Source organism: Neodiprion fabricii, chromosome 2 (genome assembly GCF_021155785.1).
Source record: "Neodiprion fabricii isolate iyNeoFabr1 chromosome 2, iyNeoFabr1.1, whole genome shotgun sequence".
Lineage (NCBI taxonomy): Eukaryota > Metazoa > Arthropoda > Insecta > Hymenoptera > Diprionidae > Neodiprion > Neodiprion fabricii.
In genome coordinates this window covers 15169860-15181430 of record NC_060240.1, presented here as the reverse complement: position 1 = coordinate 15181430, position 11571 = coordinate 15169860, and the positions used below count along the sequence as shown (strand labels likewise).

General features: G+C 36.1%; 1 protein-coding gene and 1 long non-coding RNA gene across 3 annotated transcripts in view; one reads left to right on the top strand and one right to left on the bottom strand.

Annotated features, from left to right (window-relative positions):
- The window catches only part of LOC124174832 (reticulon-1-A), a 45831-nt gene that overhangs the window by 22394 nt on the left and 11866 nt on the right, over positions 1-11571 (bottom strand). The window lies entirely within an intron of this gene.
- On the top strand, positions 5418-6569 carry LOC124174843. Its single transcript, XR_006869013.1, has 2 exons — positions 5418-5539; positions 5668-6569. It is a non-coding gene; the product is annotated as an uncharacterized LOC124174843 (long non-coding RNA).

The window sequence follows — 11571 nt, the reverse complement described above, 5'->3', positions numbered from 1 at the left end:
TGATCTGTCGGTATTCTGTATTCACGTTACATAGACACCAAAACTGTGAGTTTCGTAAATTATACACCGAGTTGCTCATCAGAAAATTAGCAGCGACGACTTTGGGCTTGGAGAAACGATTTTTTCATAACCCGCACGTCAGAAGCGTCGTTATGAATACACTGACACTAACTTCGGCAGTAAAACAGAATTTTTATATTTCTTGAGTTAGTGTCGTCATTTCGTGACTTAAAGATAGTGTTACTTGAGTTACTTTGCAATACGATCTGTACTGTGTTGGAAAATTTGTTCCGTCACCGTAGGTCAACGCGACAGATGGTACAAATTTCACGTTCAATTGTTTTACATAAAATGGTTGTTTAATGCTCATTTTTCTATGAATGATTCTTTTAGTCCTTGCATGAGGAGAACGAACGGCGCAGTGGTACCAATTTTGAAGCAATTTCATTTCAACAATCTTAATTAAGCCACAAAATTGAAGTTGAATAAGCATTTACAACGGCCCGTACCTTCTAAATGTGCTTATAAGAATAGAATCTTATCGTGGACTTGTGGCGAGCTTTTCTTAGTCGAGATAAGATACAAGCTTTTTAGACACGAACCCTGTCAGCAAAGTTATCGCGTTGTCTAGACAGCTGCCTTACACTACTAAAAATAAAAAATAGACTCGGAACGATCAGGCATGATTTTCTTTACAGAAATTCAAATCCAACTCGCACATCATTTTTCTTGGACAAAAGACAATAAAGTACAGAATTTGATTGTGCAGATACCAACCCCACGGCTGATCCATATTTTTTTTTTTCGCAAGATCCCTAAAGCTGTTAGGTAAAAATATCTATTCACTCTCATAGTGTTAAAGAAGAAAAAAGAAGACAAAGAATATGAGTCGACAGAATTAAAACTAATGAAGAGGGCCACGCTGCAGGGAAAACAAAGTACATACATGAGGTTACTATGACCAGTTTTTTTTCACAAAATAGTCAAGATTGCGGTTCAGTTGTAGTTCTAGCAAAAAAATAGTTAGTTGCATCATACAGCAGGCGACTGGAGCCGCCGTGATATATTTTTGTGCAACGAGGATCCGAATGAAGTCAGGACCACATGACAGTATCTTGTGTTGCGAGCTGGTAGTTCGCTAGCTGGGAATATGAAGGGAGGAAAAAGTAGCTAATACACTCGTGAGGTCGTAACAAAGAATAATGGAAGTGGTAAATACATACACCACACGTCCAAAGGGCTTGAGCCTGCTAACGAACTCTGCAAAACCACGCAGGTAGCTTGCAGGGTTGGTAGGTACACAATATACATATCTGAGTGACCGTGTACAGCCGGGTGAAAGAGCGAGACTTTTTCACGATGCTATTGCACTCAGAGACCAGCTTGAAGAACTTTCGCTGGACTGTACAGACGCCAAGAGGGTTGGTTAGAATGTCGACAGACGACCTGGCGCCCACGCAACCCTCATAGGGGTCGAAACCGCAGGTGAGTCAGCTTATTTCCAGACTATATTGATAAATGCGCCGAAGTAATACTCACGAAGTACGCTTGTGACGTTGAAATTACTTATCGTTGTTTCCATGTGTGATGAGTAATGGAACACTGCATCCTTTGCTCTCATACCGAGAACTTCATCACTTCGGGGAACGATGAAATGCTACTTCAAAATACTTGACAGGTTTCATTGGGTTCCAGATATTTCACGTAATTGCAATAGAAGTAGAAACACTTCAGAGGACTTCAGAATTGCACGGATTTCAAGCGGTTTCTAATAAATTCAAGGTTGTTTATGGTAGTTATTGGTAGTTCAGATTTTTCGAACCTCGTTATATACCCTATTCTATTAATCTTATATAGACGGAAGAGGGCATGACAGAAAGTCGGGAAAGTCGATATTGTAGAGTATTAATAATTCACTACGAAACTGCAATCAGTTGCCATATTTCCAGAGTTCAACGACCCATTGTGTGTGGTGTGGTATCAAAAGAAATATTCATCTGTGGCTAGGTAACTTATGGAGTTACGCAATTTGCAATTTTGCTTCAGAAGCAATGCCGACTGTCGTTTTTTAACCTATGCAACACATTTGCTCCAGCCGGTAAAAAATATCCTATGCATTTGTTACCCATTATCATGTAATCGAAATTCGTTCATCGTAACGATTTCCGTTACGCGGAAGCTCGTCGACGCAATTGAATTGGCGACTTGTGTCAATTAACTGCCCAAATATGATCTGCAGTCGCGCATCGATGACAAAACAACGACGCGACAAAACTGACTGACACAAAATGATCATCCGAGTATGGTATAGTTAACTTTCACCGTGGCTTGAATGATAACGACTAATTCACTGTCTGAATCATCCGTGTTCGATCGCTAAATTCGTCACCCTAGAAAATTATGAAAGATTTAAGGGGGTATTCTGGTCCAGGGTTTTGGAAAAAGCGATTGATTGGTTTTCTCTCTTCTTGGTACAGGCTACAGTGACATTCTTACTAATCAAGAAAATACGTTGTTTTTCTGTTTCGTTTTTTGGAATCGTGTCAATCGCCTCAACCTGTTTTTACTCACGGCCGTATTTAGAGGCCCATAAATTTTTTTACGTCCATTCTTTTTTTACAAAAATTTAACTGCAAGTTCTTTAAACATCAATAAAAATTCTGTGAAAAAATGGACGGTGAAATATATATATTTGCACGTCAAGTGTCAGCTGTATAAAGTTCACCAAGTCCCTGCGGGAGAAGACGGCATTAACCTTTTCACGAGCATTTCAGGTCAAAAGCCTAACACATTATCCTATACGGAAATAAATTTGTGACCCTCCGCCCTTGCATGATTGAAAATGTTTCGCTGGATGATTCTGTTGTAACAGTCACGCTGAACCGATTCGATTCCAATAATCTGATTTAAACTATCTTAGAGTCTAAAAATCACAGAAAAAAAATTAAATCGTTCATACAAAAGAGAAAGAAGAATGTCGAAAATGCTCTGTTGGAAACTTTGAACTCATCGTAAAGAGCTTCTATCGGTGTCTGAAATTGTGCAACAGACATACCAAACGTGGCGCCATCTGTGTCATTGTCTACAGAATGATTCGGGCATCATCCGCCAGGCGATAACATGGCTTCGTGCTTTAGCGCCAGCTGAAGTAAAGTGAGAGAAACGCGGCGAAAGACTCGTCCATATTTCCCGCCAGCTTTGAAATGCTGCAAAATTCATTCAACAATTGGCAGAAATTCAAATTAAAGCGTGCCAGACTTTTATTTACTTAGTTATCCAATTTCTGTGTAATATCTTTTCGAACCTAACGAAATTGTAATTTGGAAAAAGAGATAAATGATTAGAGTATATAAAGTACATTTAAAGTGAATTATTATGAACCGTTGGTTGAACGGGAAATATAATTGTTTCGCAATTAATAAACATAAATTAAGTTGTTTCGTGCTCTAGCGCTGTTCTCAATTACCATAAATTGTGCAAATTAATGCAGAAGGCAAATATAGCAGAGAAAAGGCATCGAGCCTCGCCCGGTGAAACCACTAACAATAAGCGATATTCGAGATTCTCGTGAATAATATGATGACCAAGGCATTGAGCAGTACGGACCTGATCTATATTTGCACGAACAAAATTATTCGCTCATTGCATCGGCCACATGCTGCCCGGACGTAGGCAGTGCTTTATGCCGTTCTAAATTATGCACAGGGTGTCTTCCAATTTGGTTGATCGAATTCTTGGAAGAAAAAATTGTATCTGGTGTACAAATAACTATATTTTTAAGAAATATTAATTTTTCTAATCTGGGTAATATTTTTTATACTCATTCCAATAATCTGTTTCGATTGCAGTATCTAAATGCAACATCGATGCTTCAATTTGTAGTACATAATAAAATTCATTGAATCAACCTTGACGGTGCTGCTGATTGGCGTTAAACCCAGAGGAGGACACTTGGAACATAAGGCTCATTATTATACGGTACAATATGTAATGATGTAAGCCCCAACTTGGAAGTGGATTGCGTAACTTCTGCCAACGCCGTGGAAAATTTTTCAGAACAATTAAAACCAATAAAACTTGAATATCGCAATTAGATTGCCGATCGTTTATATCGCAGTTGATCTTGATTGATCTTGAATTATCACGCGAATCATTCATGCAACGCTAACTGTTGCCGTTTGATATTGTGTCTCACATTCGTCGAGCAAATATCGGCAGCTGAGTAAATGACAAAATTAAGAAGACTCGAAGAATAAAGTTTATTCAGTTTTTTGCGACGGTTAATGTTGTGGAACTGTCGCAAGGGAAAAAATTGTTTTTACGAGAAATCGGGTAATACTTGACAGCATTTCGTTTCTGTCCCAAATATTTTAAACCTTCATGACGACTACTGCAAAATTCATAAGGCAATATTTTCGTAGAATTTTGGCCGTTTTCCAAGAATTAAAGGCAACCACGCCTCTACGTGAAATTAATCTGAATTTCATTAGGCTAATTACACTAGATTGTACACTAACCATTTCTTCACACTAGCACATGAAGTCCGGAAATTATTTAGACTTAAAGAAGTATAAATTGCAGAAGTAAACAACCAGCAACTCAATTGAAACTGCTGATTTTGCAAATCTAGAACTTCTACGACGGCTGGATTGCAGCCGGAACTCGAATTGAAATATTGATCGAAAAAGCTAGCTGCAAAAGTTGCTTACATACATAGAATTCTGTTAGCATAGCCCTTTGACGAGAAGAACAAAGTTACAATGTCAAATACACCGTTTTTTTTACATTTAGAGAACTTTTCGACATGTTTCTGTGCTGTTTTTTGCTATTTCTGATAGTATATTAATAGGTTTTCAGTACTCGAGAGTAGTTATTGCGATATAATGTAAACTATTATTGTTCGAAACAAATTGATTGAAAAAAATCGTGAAAATTGAAGGAATTCATTTCTGAGAAAGTTACCTCTCTACACGTATATATATATGTTTTACATAAATTATCAGTTTTTGGGGTCGTTGATTACGAATCTGAAATGAGATTTTAAAAATTCAAGATGGCGGATCCAACATGGCGAACGAAAATTTTAAATCCGATCGAATCCGGAGAAAAAAGTCTGTGCAGGAGTTTTTACGGCTGCTGATTACAAACTTGAAATCGGATTTTGTAAATTCAGTACGACGAATCCAATCAACGACCGCGCAAATCTCTGCATAGAGTTTTGTGATCGCGTTCGATCAAAATTGAAATTTTCGTCCACCACATTGAACCCGCCATCTTGAATTTTTTCAAATCTGATTTCAGATTGGTAATCAGCGACCCTAAAAACCATAGAACACTATCTTGTTATAAAAGTTAATTCCGCATAATAACGTATGACTCAAAGGCTTAATCAAGGTTTAAGCTTTTCAGGACGGAAGATGGCGCTGCGCTATATTGGCACTCACTGGAGTACCCAGAAAACAGAGTCCAGTTAATCGCCTCCATCTTGGCCACCATTTTCTGACGAACCAAAATTTTGGGAAGTTTTAAGCACATATGAGTATGTGGAAACATTGATGTCAATAAATAAACATATTACAAGCAATATTGTAATATGTTCATGGTATAATATCAACGGTTCCACCTTTTTATACGTGTTTAAAACTCCCCACAATTTCGGTGCGTCAGAAAATGGCGGCCAAGACGGAAGCGAGTGAACGAATTCTGTTGTGTAAAGTCGCTAGCACTCACCTAATCCGTAGACTAAACAAGAGTGAGAATAGAATATAACAGATCGAAAAATGCTTACACTGTAGGGTAGTGTGGAAACGTGAAGGTGACCTCATAAAACGTATCCAAGGTTCACACTTGTGTACGTAAAGGTTAGAACGACGCAGAGAAAGGTCCGCAGCGATCAATAAAGACAGGTCACCATTACGTACGCTGCTTTGGGCAGCGCGGCTCTTCGACAACGCAATTTGTGTCTTTGCGAATGTGATTTTCGTTATTTGCATGACGTTATCACGAGTTTGGTGTCGACTTTGATCAGTGGAAAAATGGTAAAAGCGGTGCGACAATTAATATGAAAACTGAAAGTCATCACAGACAATTTGCTTTCAGTTCCTCACGAGTTCCAAGTGCAATCCTAATTTCACTTCTTCGATTGCAAAGAATCTTTGAGATTGAATCTCGAATCTTTGATTATTGGTTTGAAAATTTTTTGGGCACATTGAAGACAAGTCAAGGTCGTTCAATGAATTTTGAGGTTTCTGTGAGAAGCAAGTGATGCAGTTTAAAGAGCAAGAAGAGGTCGACCTCCGAAGTTACGGAGGGAGATGAAACGGTTCGAACTGAAATCGGCTGCGCCAAACTGCTGCGACCTCCCTTACAAGTGATAGGTGGAATTTCGAAAGTAGGACGACGCAGTCTGACTGCATCGCGAGGATTCAGTTACCTACGGGTACAACAGAGATCAGATACGGCGTTAGGTGACGATCGTTAAATTTCCTTATGGCGATAATGGCAATGAAGAACGTTGGCATCCAGGGCTTTCGTAAACAACAGTTTTGGAGTTAATTTGAAATATGAAACGCATGAATCAAAAGTTTGGAAAAGAGAAAAAAAAAACTGTTGAAATAATCTATAGCAGTTTTATTTTTGCCAATGACAATAAACGCGCATGAAATAACATCTCTATTATGTCACAGAAATAATTCTGAGCAACTTCAAATAACACAAGCTATCATATCAGCAATTTGAGTAACGGTTTTATAATTACTTTCAAAATGCTTAACCTGTGATGTTGTTGGTCTGATTTTAATATTTTTTACTTATTTTGTTCACCATCGAGATCTTCAGAGATCGACCGTATTTTTTTCGAGGGATTTTGTAATTAATCATCATGATTTCAAAATGATTTCGTAATCTCTGAAATCGTACTGAAATCAGTAACAATAAAATAAAATTCTGCGTTAGTAATCATCGGTGATCATGAGAAATCATTCAGGATCACAGAACTCTCTTTATAATCTTAAGAAATCGTGTAAAATTTTAAAAAATCGTGAAAAATCACCTGATCATAATAAAACTATTTGTCAACTCTTATCTCGTAATCACTCCATGAAATAGAGATAATCATGAAATATTTAATCATGGTCAGATTCTTCTCAGTCAAACACCCCTCGATCTTTTTTTGACAAATATTTATTTCTGGACTGGGTAAAAATAGATCCGTCTAAATACGTGGTACGATACACTTTGATTTGAACAATTTCATTAGCGTGTTACAACTGAACACTGTAATTATCGACGATTTTTCGGATGATTAGTGGGGATTTAGTACGTGAGAAAAATGAGCATGAAAACATCGGAATCAAATCAAAATATCAGAGTTTAATCATTTTTAACGATCCAATTATATAACCTTCTCTCAATTTGTCGAAATCTTAGTTTTTACCAGTTTAAAATTAATGACGTTAGTTTATGGTCACTTCCAAGTAGTAGAGTTTTCCAAATATGAATATTCTATGTTATTACGATTTACTGAATTTTCGACATTACTGCAATTGTGAAATAATGATTTTTCCGAAAGTTTAATCCTCACAATAACGTTACCAACTTCAGCCTCATTAGTGACTGTCGAGTGAATTTTTCCAAATTTATTTTCATTACTTAGGGACGTTATTTGATGCGTGTTCTCGCTATCGTAGGCGCAAATAACGCAGCTAGAGGTTTTCGTAATGGTTTCAACTCTTTTCCTAACTTTTCATACCATGTCCACGGTTCATAAATCGTTAATTCGGTTACAAATATTAGGAAATCAACGTGTTTTCGTCTCAGTGATAGTCCACCTTTTAACTAGTGGAATTTCGAATCCATTACTTGTGTCACGATACAACTGAGGGTATTATCAAAGACGTGAGGGGAACAGATTTTCAGAAATTATTTGATATACGTGTAAAAAAAAAAAGTGTGTGTGTCAGCTCCGACGCACGACTGGAGTTTACTCCTTACGAACGATAATTATGATATATATTGAATAGAAAAAGAGGGTAAATAACCGCATCTTCCAAAGTGATAAGAGAAACAAACACATATCTGTACTTATTCGGATTATTTATATTACTTGAAAAATTTCCAAATTTTGAGTGCCTATTCGTAATAAGTAACCGCAAAAACTCCTGAGTACCAACTTTCGTTCCCCAAACAACTTTTTACATTTTCGGTCCGCTGTATTGGATCCGCCATCTTGAATTTCTAACTTTTGAGTGCGGATTCGTAATTAGCGACCCCAAAAACCCCCGAGTACAAAATTGAAGTCGATAGTAAGTAAGGAAAAATGTGTGCCGCTAAGGGTTAATATAAGTAATGAAAATAATATATAAATATAAAATATATTAAATCAATTAATCAAAAATAATAAAAACACTAAATAAAAGATCTAGTTGTTCGTATTTGAAATGTATATTATTCATAAATGTAAACGATAAGCTTACCAATTAACCGCATCCATGTGTTTTTCGGGTTCTTCTTCATTATCATCTAAATCAATTTCTTCCATATTTTCAAATATTTTGACGTGATAACGTCACGTCTTATAAATTCATACGCAGGTACACAACACACACGTGCAAACATACGCACACATTCAACTCTCAGACCAGAGGTAGTGAACTACACAGTGAGACTACGAAGCACCGCACAAAGAGGAGACCACGAGTATAGGATACGCTGTGTAACGTATTCCATCTCATTCTTTTGCACGTTCAATATATATGTTTGTCTATTTCTATAACGCCTCAAGTTTTCGTGTTACACTTGATTTTACTCCTCATATAATTTCCGTACCGGCCCCAATAACTCAAATCGTTTCTTAAGGAGTAAACTCCAAAAATTCGGCCAAGAAGGTAGAATTTTTTCGCCAACCCAGGTTGCCTGGGGAATTTTATCGACCATCGTATTCTGATTGTTCTAAATCGAAGCAATCCTCGATATTGCTTGATGCGTTTAATGTTCCAAGAAACGATATATCTGAATTACAGCCGCTCCCTTATCACTAGTTACAGGAATGGATGATACACCGATAATGCAGGAAAGATAAGACGTTCCAGAAACTTGATTCAATACCGAAGGTGAAATCTAAAAAACATACGGATTTGTTCACAAGTGCTGAAACAAATATCCGCGGATTTAGTATTATCAGTTTAGAGGAGAAAATACATATTCGTGGTCATGTTGCGACTATCATTTTTCAATTAGCTTAACTTTTCACACCAGCTTAAACGTAACAATAATACTATATGGATTAACGAATTTGATTGTGACCAGCTGAGAGTCTTGACTGACAAAACTGTATCGAAAGTCAAGGTTCCTTCTGTATTTTACAGACAGATACCCTGAAGAAAAAATAGACTATTATTAAACCATTAATGATTATAGATTGTTCGCTTTGTTAGAAAGCACACGAGCATTCGTGAGCTGTCGATATTCGTCGCTTACAATAAGGTAGTGAAACATTCTTCCTTGGTTAGCCAAATCTGATATTCAAAATAATAGAAATAAAATTGAAATTCGATTTGAAATTTCAATTGATGCACGATATTATCATGTCAGATTTTCAACTTGAATATTGAATTCGGTTTTGGTTACCGGACGATTGTGCCGATTAGTGATAAGATGGATCAAATTGATATTGGATATTTTAATGACAGTAATAAGTCAGAATTATTACAAAACTCATTTTCGGAATTCGGTTAAATTCACTCCAATCCAATTTGCCTTCAGGCCGCGTCAGCAGCGATTTGTTTTCATCATTTATATGCAGTTATACTGTGTGAAGAACTTTTGTGAATTGGTGCATACTTTTTAGGACAACCATTTTCGAAGTTTATTAACTGAAAAATATGAGTCAGTTTTTTAAAATCGTTATATTTCGGAAACTACTTATCGTGCAATGAAATACCAAATTCATTAAAAACATAACTCGGATAAGATGTAAAAATAATAAAATATTATCTTCTATTCCAGGCGAGTGTGTTCAGTTTCCCTAAATTTGTACATTCATCGGTTTAAAAAAAAATGACACATATTTTTTGCTTCATATGAGTGTTGGAAATGTTTAACTAAAGAAATTTGAAAGAAAATCATAAAAGTTTTCTCACATAATACAACGACGTATACAAAGGAAATAAAACTGAAAGTGATGAAATCCCAAAGTATATAAATAAAAGGTTACCGATATTAAAAATCGATCGCTTTAACTATTACAAACTAGGAACAAAAGATGCATATAGCAAACTTCTTTCGGAAGAAAAAAGAAATCGTTGTTCGTATGACGAGGTCTAAAATTTGCTATGGCAAATATGTATAATCAGTGCATAAGAAATATGTAAAAGGCGATGTCGACTCAATTGAAGACACGATTATAAATTATAAACTACAGCGCAGATTAGCATGTGTTGACGGGGCGATGTTACGATGTCACCAATCAAATTAATTCAGAGGTGAACTAATTAGATGGGTTAATTACGTCGTATAAATAAAAATGTTAGTTAACACACGATTGGCGAATAAACGCAATGGTGCGATTACAAATCGCAAGACACATCGCCATGCACTGCATTTATTCACATATTTCAAATCGAATATGATTCTCTGTTTTCTTTGCAGCAGTTTTAACGGGACGTCGTCTTCATTTTAAAACGGTGAAGGAGAAAATCATCAGTCTTTGGAGAAGCTGTGCCGCATACATATTTTTTTTCGAATATCTGTTTGGGATTTCGGTTTTTTCTCAACCTTTGTACGGATTTAATATTCTCGTCCTTGACTATAATGTCTTACATATTATAACTGGCTGCAGCTCATTGCATAGCTAATTGTTAGCCATGTAAGAACAAAGAGCAATGGCAACCGCAAAGAAACAATTGAAAAGCCGATGAAGGTTGAGGCAATTATATAACTCAACTTAATGCTGGAATACTTTTTTATTTAATTTTTTTACTTGCAGTAAGTATCGGCGATATTAGAGTCAAGGAAAACAAAACTTTTTACATCAACTGATCAAACCAATACGCGTCCTAACAATTGTTTCAATAATATGCTATCGCACAATTCTGCAAGTTCTGATCACAAGATCACAAGTTCTGCTTCGGATTTAATTTAATAATAAGCAGATTCCTGCAATGTTTGAAATAAATATGAACATCAAATCAATGTTTTTCTCTTCTCATGATTATACGAACGTAGTAATACAATTCGTTTCTTATCGGCAGGATAATATCGGTTCTGGAAAATATCCAACTTCACTTAGTAGCAATAACTATATACTTGAGCCAATTTCTGTTACAAAATAATACAAAATTATTTCGTTTTTATGCGGTGCAAAAAAAAAAAAAAATGTATATCGAGAAACAACACGACATCAAAAACAGAAAGAGAAAACTTGACTGGATTTTCGAATCGCTTAAATAGTGACAAGGTAATGAATCATTTAACAGTAACGATATGAGTAGCCGATTTGTGGATGCAGAGAAGAAAAACGATTTGAGATAAAGAAAAAAAAGAAAAAAAAAAGAAAATGGATCCGTAAACAAA